This window comes from Lepidothrix coronata, unplaced genomic scaffold, assembly GCF_001604755.1.
Source record: "Lepidothrix coronata isolate B3197 unplaced genomic scaffold, Lepidothrix_coronata-1.0 Scaffold43, whole genome shotgun sequence".
NCBI lineage: Eukaryota > Metazoa > Chordata > Aves > Passeriformes > Pipridae > Lepidothrix > Lepidothrix coronata.
The window spans coordinates 250,274-263,185 of record NW_016690223.1 but is presented as its reverse complement, the minus strand read 5'-3'; positions in this window follow the sequence as shown (position 1 = coordinate 263,185).

Sequence of the window (12,912 nt, the reverse complement as noted above, 5' to 3'; positions counted from 1 at the left end):
GCAGCATCTGATTCCAGTTTTTGGTTCTTCTCTCTGATATACTGTTGTAATTCAGGAGAAACTGCACTCAAGGTAATGAGCTTTTCCACTTCCAAACGGGAGCAGAGCTCAGCTCTGCCGTCCCCAGGTGGCAGTGTGCGCTCTGTATAGACAGAGAAGCCCAGGTCTTGGCTCGGAGAGACCCAGGTTACCCTGTGTGGTGTTGGGGGGGGTGGATTCACTTTGGCCAAATTCCATTGCTGCATTCAAAAAAACCCACTTCTAGTCTTTTCTTCCAAAAGTGCCTCCAAAAGCCTGTGCAGCTTAACCGAGTGTTCCAGTAAGGTTCAGAATGAAAAGGTCATGAATTTATGTTAAAACACATCTCGATGGTGTCTGTGCTAGAAACAGACATTAGAATAGTTTCTATTTGCAAATTGCAAAGGCTGTTCTTCTGTATCCGAAGAAGCAGCTCAGAGCAGAATCGCCACCAAATCCTCTATATTCCACTATACTTACTATTGATCTGCAATTTATGGAAAAATAGAATATTAGTGATATCAGGCACATTTATAAATATCGAATGTATTTAATTTTATTGAAGACAGGTTTTTTCAATGTGTCCAAGTAGTACAAATAGAATTTATTTTCTTTCAAGTATGAAACTTATGGAGGGAAAGTTACAATGTAAGAAATCTCTCATTAAGTAAAATAAACCCCAACCTTCCAAAAAACTCAAGGTAATTTTGCTTACTTCATTTTCAAATTAGAGACTTACATTTCACTGTAGTTTTACAAGTTAAATACCACCATGAGGACAACTGTCCTAAATTTATATTGCTGTAAGACCTCTGTTTTGAATTTCTCTGTATTTTGATGCATCTCTAATCTTTTATGACAGTGATAGTTCAGAAACTCATTCACTCTGACTGAAATGTTTTCCTCTGTGAAAAAGCAAAGATGATCACAAATATTCTTTCAAAGATAACATCAAGGAGTTTATTTATAGGAGTATTATTATAGATAGACCAGGGAAAAAAAAAGAAAAAAGAGTGGTTAAAAATTCTCACTCCAATAATGTCATTGGAGTAATTTTATGAGGACTGAAAAAACTGCAGATCTGTAGATTAGTGATAATGAGTGTTAATTTTCAGAGAAGTTTCAACATGTGTTGTAGTTCTGTATGTTCCATTCTCTTTAAAATAAGGATGTCAATGTCTGTGTCCAGGGATGGTTAATGGTTCTCTGTGCAGCAGGCTTGGTTCTCTCAGGTGATATTCCAAAGCCAAGTACCATGGAAAATATGGCCCAGCATTAACTTCCTGCACACTCGACTCACCTTTTTAAATAAAATCAACAAGTGGTCTCATGCAGACATCAAACTGCTGAAACAGCCTTACACTATTATCTACAATATTTGCCCAGGAGCAGATGAGGGAGAAAATGAGCTACGACATCATGGGGTCGGTGCTGTCTCTGTATGTTAATTGAAAGTGCTTTGCTCTGGCACTGATGGGGATGTTATAACCTGTATCACTGTACCAGTGGCTACAGAACCTGCCCTCTCAGCTAAGGTGTGAGGAAATGGTACTAGCTAATGAACATATCAGAAGGAACCTCAGCAATTCAAAATTAAATTATTCCAGTGATAGCAGCCTAAAGAGCAAATACTCTTAAAAGCAGGGCTCTGAAAGAGTGAAAGAGCAAGGAACCATCCTGTGGGATCAGGTATGTTGGGAAAAATGCACAATGCATTTTTATGGTAGCAGAGAAGAAGAAAGTTGCTATATAAACTGTGCCAGGAGAGCTTTGAAGTCCTCTTGCCACACTGAAGGGACCAATAACAAACCTAGGAACAGCAAAAGGCTTTTCAAATCTAAACTTTATGTGAGAAAACTCCTAGTGTTTACAAGTGGTGTATAAATACTGTCTGGGGGGCTGGGAATGCGAGTATAGAGGAGGCTGGAGCACACTCAGCACCCCCAGGCACTAAATGAGACAGACTGAGTGAGGAATGAAAGGGCCAGTGCTGAGCCAAGAACAGCTGAGCCTTTTTGGGGACACTTTGACAAACACTGTTCACTGCCATGTGAAAATATGTAGACTGACTGTAAATGCCAGGGTGCAGCACTATTCTGAGCAGAGGGCTATGGTAATGGGGAAGAGTGGTTTGGGTTTATAGCTCAGTAGTTGGAAGGTTTACTAGAAAAATAAGATTATGGGTCATTTTCTAGTAAATGTTCAGAAAGCTGGAAAATAACTGCCAAGCTTGGGAAGAAAAATGAGAGCCACTGTTGCTATTGTAGGACACTGTTTGATTTAATTTTAATACAGGAATTAATGCTAGTGGGGTCTGAGCAGGAGATAGCTGGAAGATGAAAGCAGAATCTCAGTATAACTTTATGGAGTTTTCAATCCTCACAACTGTAAAGAAATGTAGAAAGCATGAAACACAAAAGCTAAATATCTGAAAACAAGTAGTAGAATTCAAAACCTGTTATTTTAAAGTATCATATATCTAGGACAATCTCTTGGTGTTAGAGGGTCTGTCTCAGGAAGTTTGATTGCTTAGGGTTATCTACTGCATACTTAGCTGCTACTGCCACAGCTGATGAATGCAAATCAGTCTTTTGCTGTCTAGTTACTTTAGAAACATCTCTCAGACATATTTATTCCTGAGGAAATTCTGTATTTGTTACAGATAGGTAGGATATTTAGTGTTTGGGGAGAATTTAAAACCTTGTTGCCTCTTCCTCCATAAAATCAAGCAGGTAAATTTACCAACATAACAAATCTACAGCTCTGGCAAAATACATGCCAGATATGGCTGTTTCATCACCGATCCACTATTGTTTGTTTGTGTAGACTGCTAACTCTGCTCTTTACACCTTGGTAACATATTCTGCACATTGTCAAAAAAACCTCAAGAGGAGGCTCTCCCCACCATCAGTGTTTTACAGGCTGTCTTGGAAGTGAGCTTCAAGTATGTACTCTGATGAGAAGCCTAGAGAAGGATGACATGGTTATCTGATTCAGTCTTTGGTAATTAAAGGCAGGAGAAAATACAGAAGAAATTAATAAAATGTATTTAGAAATGAGTAGGGAATCTAATAAGTTGCATGTTTACTGCAGCTGAGTGAAAATCTTCATGTCTGCTTGTAACAAGCCCAGATTTCATCTATCAAAAACGTCCATGCTGGAAATGGCACAGTCTGTAGCTGAGGGGAGGATTATTTACTTTCCTGCCTCTTCACCTCCAAGTGCACAAGTAACACATTTTATATAGATATGTGCAGACTGTCAAATGTCTGATTGCTATGGGTGAAAGCTGACTAGCTAGAAACCAGCACCAGTTTGCAAGATGAATTCCTTAATTAGCATGGTGCTGGTCCTGGGCTAATAGCTTCTAGGCGTGGGCTTAGTGCCATGACACTGAAGCTCACCAGCATCCATCCGGTTCTGCCTGCAGAGGAGTAGATATATCCCTCCCTGTACCTACCCATTTACTTTTGTTCTTAAATAGTCTCCTACCAGGAATGCTGATAACATTTTTCTGCCTTTGCCTGTTACCCTGTCACACATTTGGCTTTGATGCTGAACCCAGGCAGGTGACTCGACATTTCCCTGCTGTGGATGGCTGCTCTCTCAGCAGGCTGCATCACAGCTTCACCTGGATTAGTGATGTTTTGGGTAGGATGTGCAGGAAGGAGATATTCTCTGCAGCGGGAGCAGGGAATTATTTTATTTAAGGTACTGGTCATTTATGGGTCAGATTGTTTTTTGAATGAAGCTGGTATGTGAACTGCAAATGGGAATTCCAGAGAGTGTGTCATTGGGGTGCAAACAATTTGTGTGAAAAGACATATACATATGAATATGGGGGAAAAATATTTTAAAGCTCTAGTAGATGGGAGGAGAGGCAGCTTTTTCCATTTTGCCTCACAGCATCATCAGCAGAGACAGACTCCTCCCACCCACTGGGCTCATCAGTGTAACTCAGTGGGAGGTGGCTGCATCAAGCCAAGGTGCTCCTTTCCCAGTAAGTGGGCACATACATACACTCCTGCTGGTGATGACCCAGGGAGAGCAGCTACCCAGTATATTTCGGGTTGTGTTGGTGCATCTGGCATCCAACTTAAAAATTAAGGGACTTGACTGTCAAGCAGATGGACTCCTTGCCTTCATTGAAAAGAATTTAGCATTCTACAGGCTTTGAGCAATAGAAAATAACAAAGGACTGGGAAACTCCTGGCAGAAGTAGTTACTGGCTGGTCAGGATACCCCAGCTCTCCCCTCACCAGGATTAAATAATGGGCCCTATAATGCACCACGGATCCCGACTCTTCCACTTCAGGTCTGCCAGTTGGAGCAGCTGCTGGATCCACAGCTCCCCACCTGAGGAAAAAGTGGGACTAGTGGTGAGTTCTGTCTTTGAGCCCTCACTTTTTCTTTCCCTCATGCAAATCCATCTTCTTAGAGGAGCTTTCTCTTGCTGTTCTTTTCCACATAGAAAATATGTTTTATTCATCCCAACTAGAAACCAGCTCTCCCCAGGAACTCCCCTCAAAGAAGTTCCTCTCCTCCCACCTCCTAGATGTCAAGCTTGTGCTTGAGAGGAAGGGAATGCTGTCACAGCATCCTAGAGAGACATGCATCACAAAACCCCATTTCTGTGGGGTGCCTTTTATAAGCTTTATTATAGTCCCCAGCACAAATACTCTAATATGTGATTATAGAAGACTAAGTAAAATTAGTTAACTAAATTAAGCAGCAACTCTCTTCCCTATTATATCAACTCCTAGTGTTAGTAGATACTCAAAGCTCTTGTATATGATTAGTGGTAAGCTGCACTACTGTAACTATTAAGCAAATAATACTGTTCCTATAAAGATTTTGTTAATAAAAAGTTCAAGAAATAGGCACAAAATATACTGAATCTGTAGGAAAATAAAAAAATTTCATGTCTTTTAATGTGCCTTTTATGCTTTTACATGTGTCTTGCATAAGAATATTCATGCATGGCATGGACTAAGGTACTTTTCTTTCCAACTGCCACAGTTTACTAGTGCATCTAGTCTGAATATGTAAAATATTCCTCTCTGGATTATTTTTCCATTAGAATCTGCCACATCTCTAGAATTATAGCTGCAGAAATCCAATAATATCAAATAATTTGTTTGGCAATAGATAGCTTATTCGGAGAGCATTTCAATTTTTTTGGCTTTATTTAACCTTATTTCCTTTCATCTAGGAGACAATCATTGGATTCTCAGCATTTTCACTGGCAGTTCTTGGACCAGCTGGATGGTTCCTGTGCCACCTTCCAAGCTATAAAAAGAAATAGAAAACATCCCTTTAGAACTAAGATCTGAAGGCTGCAATAAACTGTAATGCTCCAAACTTGGATTCCCTTGAAAGCCCTGATACAGCATATGGCTAACTAAAGTCCCAGTTCACACACTACTATCCGTCCTGTACGCCAGGTCCCAGGTCACAAAGCTTTTGCAGATTTTGTAGAACTGGACCCAGAAATTAAATGGTGTAGGAATGCAAAATCGTGGCAGGTCTACTCTGCCATCACCTGCTGCATTGAACCAGTCTGTGTGTACCAGTCTGAATCTGTCATCAAGTACTGCGGGAAATGGAAGATCGGCAAGGAGGATTGTAAACACACTTGAGTGACCTGCAGTTTGGGTCTCAAAAAAACATATATCGTACTAATTGTTGTTTGACCTTGTGTGTTAGACAAGTAAAACTTCTGTGTCTAGGCCTGTGATAGCCTTAGAGGCACCCTATCAAACATGCTTGAGATTCTTGCCCAGCTGTGGGCAAGGTTAAAGCACAGTGGTAAATTATGCTTGTGCAAATCCCTGAAATACAGGAGAAAAAAGCAGGTTGAGTGATCCTATAGCATGGATCAAGCTTCACAGTGCCTGTGTTCTTGCTTGTGTGTCTCTTCTGACTGCTGCTTCAGTGATCCCTAGTTGGCGAGGTAACAAAACTGAATTTACTCTTTGCATTTAATCTGTGGTTTTGTGGTTGTTCCTGTGTCCTGCCCATGTCAGCTCTTAGTGGCACTGTCAAAGCTTTAAACTTAAATAAATGGGAGAAAATACAGAAAAAAAATATTTATATAGTCATCTCAGACAAAAATTCAGAGAGTTTAAGATTATTTTCTCCAAAGTTTCTCTTTAATCTTTACACGTGTTCTTTTGGTGTATTCCCCCACCCCACCTACTCTTCCACAAGAATAAATGTTTTTCTGCAGGTCATGATTGTTAGATACTTCACTTTATTTTCAATGTCTAGATTAAAATTTGTGACATTTGAGATATTTTCCCATGATTGCTATTTATAATAAATGCTATGATAAATACTTTGAAGTCTAGACTATATTTGAGAAAAGTACAATAAATAATACTTGTTATGCCACGTTACATGTGTTATGAAGGAATGTCTTTAATAATTTCATGTCTGTCTTGCAAAAAAATACAGAATATTAACCTATCTCACTTTGTGTTTCCCACCAAGGCTCTAGTCTCTGATAGCCCACCCTTCATTTCATCTTACATAGCTCCTGGACTCCTGTGTGGAGCAAACCAATTTGGAGGAGAGGCTAGCTGGCTCAACTGGCTTCTAGGGAGGTAGTCTTCAAGCACACAAGCAAGATCAGTCAGCTGTGGTTGTTACTGAGCCAGGGACTTGATGTGGCACGAGTCCCAAACACGGTACACATGTGGTAAAACACCTTAGCAGCGTTGAACATCACATGCTTTCTCCTCACTTCCTTCATGAAAGCCTCATGCCTTCTTTTGCTCTCTGTCACTGTTTTTGCCCAGCAGAGACCTTTTACAATTATTTTCACTTCGGTGTAGAAATACTAAAGCAAAATAAATACTATGCTCTGGGTTTCTTGGCTTCCATGTTCATGTTTTTGCCTTTGGACCATGACACTGTGATAGGTTTAAGAATGCAGTATTTTGACACTTGTAATTCTGGTTTCATTATTACCATTACAGTGTGCTTTTACGTTAGCTATGTAGGTAGGTGGTCTAGTTTATAATATAGTTCTGCACAAGTCTGACATTAATGGTAAGAAACAAATCCAGTTTATTGGGGGGAGATCTAATTCAGCCAAGGTGGTGCTAATTTTCACAAACATGGCGTGGTAGCTGTCACAAAGACTGTCTCTCTTAGACAGTAAATCCAATCTCGGATTTTTTAATAGACCGAGTACATGCTTATCAGGTTTGTGCTAGTTCTCTATGCAGGTCACTATGTATTTCTCAAAAGTCCACTGCTATGGCAACAAATTAAGTATTTTGTTCACTTAGAGGCTAATGACATTACTCTAAAAGGGAAATTGAGGGCATTTATCAGAGATTTTTACAGTGACAGATACTGACAAATGTCATAATAAAGCTAACATCCACAGACTTAGTTGAAGTAATTATCAGAATAAGAAGAAAATTGTAGTTTTGTAAATATAACCAAATAACCACTGTATTTCTTAACAATGTTTTCTTTTCCTGAAGTCTTAATTATTCTAAATTGGGGAAAGAGAGAACAAATATTAACATGGCAAACTGACTACTCTATTGGGAACACAGTACTAGCAATACACACAGAGCCCTTTACTGCTCCATGTCGCATTTTAAATCAAACCAAGCCAGTGATGACTGAAATGAATTTGTCACATGCCAGATGGCATAACTGATAAGGGTTGGTGGCTTCAGCCAAGCTTCTGCTCACATCATGATCACTTCTGCCATTACTGCCAACTATTCTATTCTAATTCTCTACCCTGCCCTAATTTCTATCTTACTATACTCTCTACACCTTCCTTCTCAGAATATTTCCTTTCCTGTCCTCTCACAGCAGGAGATCTCGTTGATTTTTTTCTGTAGATAGTGCTGTGTGGTAGTACCATCGAAGGCTTAATAGGAAGTTTTCCTCACATTTTTAAGTCTCAGGACGGAGGCTGAGACTGGATATCTTCCTGTCAGAAGAAATTATTTTCCTGCACAAGATTATACAAGCTGTCAGGAATACTGTGTTATTTTTGTGCATAGACATAATTTTCTGTGAACAAGAAGAGGTGCTTTTCCTGTTCACTGTCCTTTGGCTGATGCCGGTTAACCCAGGTGTCTGAGCCCTGAGGAACAGCTCCAGCAATCATCCTGTGTCAACCATGATACATGCTGTAGTCTATTTGAGTTGAGCCTAACTGTCTAGTTTAATCCTAGACAGACTTTTCCCTCAAGCAATTATCTATTTTACAATCATTCATGAGGATTAATGCTTACAGAGAGCAAAGATTTAGAGATAAATTAAATTTCATGGGGTCTAACTATTGCTGTCAAATACACGTCTGAGCCTGAGGGACTCTATCTGCTGTTTGAATCTGACAGAGAGGAGGTTGGTCCCTACACAGGGCCTATACAGGCTCCAGTCCTGTACCAAGTCCCCTGCATCAGCATTGGTTTAGCCTAGTAAATACCCAAAAAGCACCATGTGGATTGAAAAGTCCTGAGGGTCAGAGAAGCTTGCCTTCTGCTCCAGTTGACTCTGTGTTTGACTTTTCTTACTGGGATTACCATTGGCTCATCAAGCAGACTCTGCTCTCCCTTGACTCCCTCCATGCCACAGCCTTTAATTCAGATAGGCTTGTAGTGATTACTTTTCAAACATGTCCCCATCTCTACTGTGGCTTTTAATATCCCTATCACCATGCAGTTATTGATAACTTCCTGCCAAAAAATGAGGACGTTTCAAAAAATCAAGACATTGGCTTAAAATAAATGAAATTGCAAGTTGGCTGGTTTTGTTTTGTGTTGTTTTATAAAACTTCCAAAGCATTTAGGCCCTTGCCTCTCATTTAGGCATTGAAATCCTCATTTGTTTCAAACATTGTTTATATTGCATTTGAGTCTTTGAATATGTCAGGCAAGAACTAACTTTCATTTAAAATTCAACTAGAGATTCTTGTAGTTACCTGACTCTGGAAGCTGAGCCTTTAAGGAAACATCATGGGAATGTAATAAGGGTTGGTAACAGTGGCCACGTCTGTATATAAATGAGTAAATATATACCTGTAAACAGATAGATGGATTTTTTTTTTTAATATATGAATACGTTTACTTTAATTTATGAACAATTTAAGGAATTTTCTGTACATGATTCAAGGTAGGATAGCTTAGGATTTTGTATTTTTCAGAAAGGATTACCTTTCTAAAAGTAGATTTGCTAATGCTTGTGGATTAAAAAAAATCTCTGTTTGGAGCTGAACACTTGAAAATGTAATTCAAAATGACAACAGTCATATAAATAGTGACTTCAGCTCTTGATGACTTCTTTTCCCCTTACAGTGTTTCATTAATTTATTCTTGAATTATATTGTAACTACAATACACACTGTTAGGCAGACAAAGTTTAGTTAAAAACCAGCACAATGCACAGAAACAGGATGCTCCCCAACCCTTCCAAACCTTATTTACCTTATCCTGCAAAAGCCACAGCAGAAGGAAATATGATAATTAAGTCTATTCAGCCAGTGAAACAGAGAATGCAGTTTATAACTAATTCCTCAGTGAGGGGTAGATGTATTCATAACTATCTTGAATATATTTTTTCACCTTAGTATCCAGACATCCAGCTGACTGATATTCAAGGATCACCTCCTTCAAGTGCCAGAATGGTCTCTTCCAACATGGAGATTGTCAAGCACAGGTCCAGGAGACATGCATGGCTGAACAAGGTGTTCCTGACCAAAGCCAAGAAAAAAAGCATACAAAATGTGAAAGAAGGAGCAGATGACCTGTGATTCATGCAGAAACACTGGCCAAGTGTGCAGGGATGGGGTTAGGAAAAGCAAGGACCACTAGGAAATGAATAGGTTGAGGGAAGACGAAGAACAATGAAAAGGGATTTTATGGAGACAGCAGCAGCAAAAGGAAGGCTAGGGAAAATGTGGGTCTGTTGCTGAATGGGGCAGGGGACCTGCTGATGAATGAAAGTGGCCAAAGTACTCAAATTCTCCTTTACTTTGGTCTTTTCTGGTAAGACCTTGTCTTCAGGAATCCCAGGCCTCTGTGGTCAGTGGGACATTCTGGAACAAGGAGGACTTACCTGTCAGTAGAGGACAATCAGATAAGGGAACATTTTAAAACAACCTGACATACACAAGTCCATGGGACATGATAGGATCCACACACAAGTGCTGAAGGAGTTGGCCAATGACATGGTAAGACTGCTTTTGATTATCTTTAAAAAAGACAAAACAACTGGGAGAGTCCTGAGAAACAGAAGAAAGCAAATGTCATTCCTATTTTCAAGAAGGACAAGCAAGAGGATCCAGGAAACCATAGGTCATTTCTCTTCACCTTGATCCCTGGGAAGATGATGGAGCAAATAATCTGGTAAACCAATTCCAAACACATTAAGGACAAGGAGGTGATTTGATGCAGTCACTGTGCATTTACAAAGGCAAAATCATGCCTGACCAACCTGATAGCTTTCCACAACAAAATTACTAGCTCAGTGGATGAGGGGAGAGCAGTGAATGTTTATCTTTAGCAAAATTTTCATCTGTCTCCCATAACATTGGCATAGACAAACCGATGAAGTATGGACTAGGCAAGTTGACAATGATATGAATTCAAAAGTGGCCAAACAAACTACCAGGTACAAAGGGTTGTGATCAGGGGCAAAATGTTCACCTGGAAAGTAGTCACTAGTGCTGTACTGGCAGGGGTCAATACTGGGCTGGTACTGTTTCCTATCGCTGCCAGTGACCCAGATGATGGGACACCCTCTGCAGATATATAGATGATACAAAACTGGGAGGAGCAGTTGATACACCTGTTGGTTTTGCTGTCATTCAAATGAGTCTCGAGAGGTCGGGGATGCGGGCCAACAGGAATCTCATGAAGTTGAACAGATGAAAATTCAAGTCCTGCACATCAGGGGCAATAACTAAGCACCAGTACAGGTGAGGCTGGCCAGCTGAAAAGCAGCTCTGTGAAGAATGACATGGGGGTGCTGGTAGTCACCAAGTTGACTGTGAACCAGCAGTAAGCCTTTGTGGCAAGAAGGCCAACAGAATCCTGAGCTGCATTAGGAAGACCATGGTCAGCTGGTCAAGGGAGATGGTTATTCTCCTCTCCTTAGCACCAACTAGACCAGTGGTATGTCTAGTTCGGGTCTCACCAGTACAAGAAAGACATGCATATACTGGAGTAAGTCAAGGAAGGGCTAGGTGATGAAGAGACTGGAGCACCTCTCATATAAGGGGATGCTGAGAGGGCTGGGATTGTTTAGCCTCAATGAGAAAAGATTTGGAGCAGGGAGCAGTGGGGGGTCTTGTTAGTGTGTACAAATTCTGTAGGGGAGGGAGTAAGAAGATGGAGACAGACTTTTCTCAGTGGACGTCAGTGGCAGGACTAGAGGCAATGGAAACAAACTGAAATATGGGAATTTCCACTTAAACATAAGAAAAAACTTTCTACTGTGAGGATGGTCAGATGTTTGGACAGGTTGTGTAGAGAGGTTGTGTGGTCTCCATCCTTGTAGATATTCAAAACCCGACTGGACATGGCCCTGAGCAATTTGCTCGCTGACCTTGCTTTGAGCAGGGGAGTTAGATCAGAGAAGCTCCAGAGCTTCCTTCCAAACTCAGAGATTCTATGATTCTGTAAAATTTCAATGCATGATCTCAGAAAAGTAACATTTATTCTTTTCATTTTTATCAGTTGGTATGTAAGTTTTCCACTCCCCATTCATTTATTGTTAAAAGTATGTTCATCCATTAATGGCTTGTTGACTTTCAGATGACTGCAGATTTATGTGTTCTCTTAACTGAGTGTGTGTAGAGGTAAAAAGCATATGGAAATAAACCTCAGCTGCTTAAAAATGTTTCCAGTGGAGCACTGTACCCATTTTATTAGGCACTCTCATGAGGATCTTGCTGAGAAATGATGACTTTGGTTCAGCACAGAGACTTGAGAAATTAATTCCCAGAGTGCCATGTTCCCTTTATTTACATTCGTTCACAATGTAAAGTGTGATTCTCCATACTTCTATTAAAAAACTAGGCAACTCTTAAATTGTTTGACCAAATAACAGATGGCTTGTATAGGATTTAGTTAGAGCTTAGGCATTGTTTAGACATGCAAAAGGACTCATAAGTAATAAATTGCTTTCCATGTACCTGAACTACATGTGGAACTGTGTAGGACTTTGTTCAGTAAATGCAGGCATAGCTGCAATTTTCAGGCACTTAAACCAAAGAAGAAATTTTACAAGAGAAATGGAATTAATATTTTCTCAGTGTATTCCTACTTCATCAAGCTGAGTGTTTTTAGTATTCTCACCACTGTAGTATGTGAACATTTGGTATATTTTAAAGATACCTATGAAATCTGAGTTCCTCTCAGTGCAGAGAGTTCCCTATTGTTCTGTAATACACAATAAAGCAATTCAGATTGATTTGTGGTATCAACAGACAGAAATTTAGACTTAGACTAAAGATGAAACCTGCTTTCAACATCTTATTTCAATGAAGTCTGAAAGCCATTTTTATGTATTTTCATCACTTATGCTCTACAATGAGAGACCTAGGGTTGGGGGCAGCAGGGCTTGCAGCACCACATGACATCCCTGGGCACTTCATTAAATAAAATTAAATAGAAAAACTCCCATTGACTTCAATGGGATCTCATATCAGCTTCTAATAAAAGAAAAATCCTAAATGTTTACTCTCAAATATTTAAACGTAAAAGAGAAAACTTAGATGTTCAGGTAGAAACCTACGTGATCTTACAGCGAGCTCAACAGGAAGAAGAAAACCATATCTAGGAATGAACACCTCGCTGGTGTTCCTTGCTTTTGTCAAGTAGTACTCAGGGAAATGGAGGCAACTTCTCTCCCAGTTAA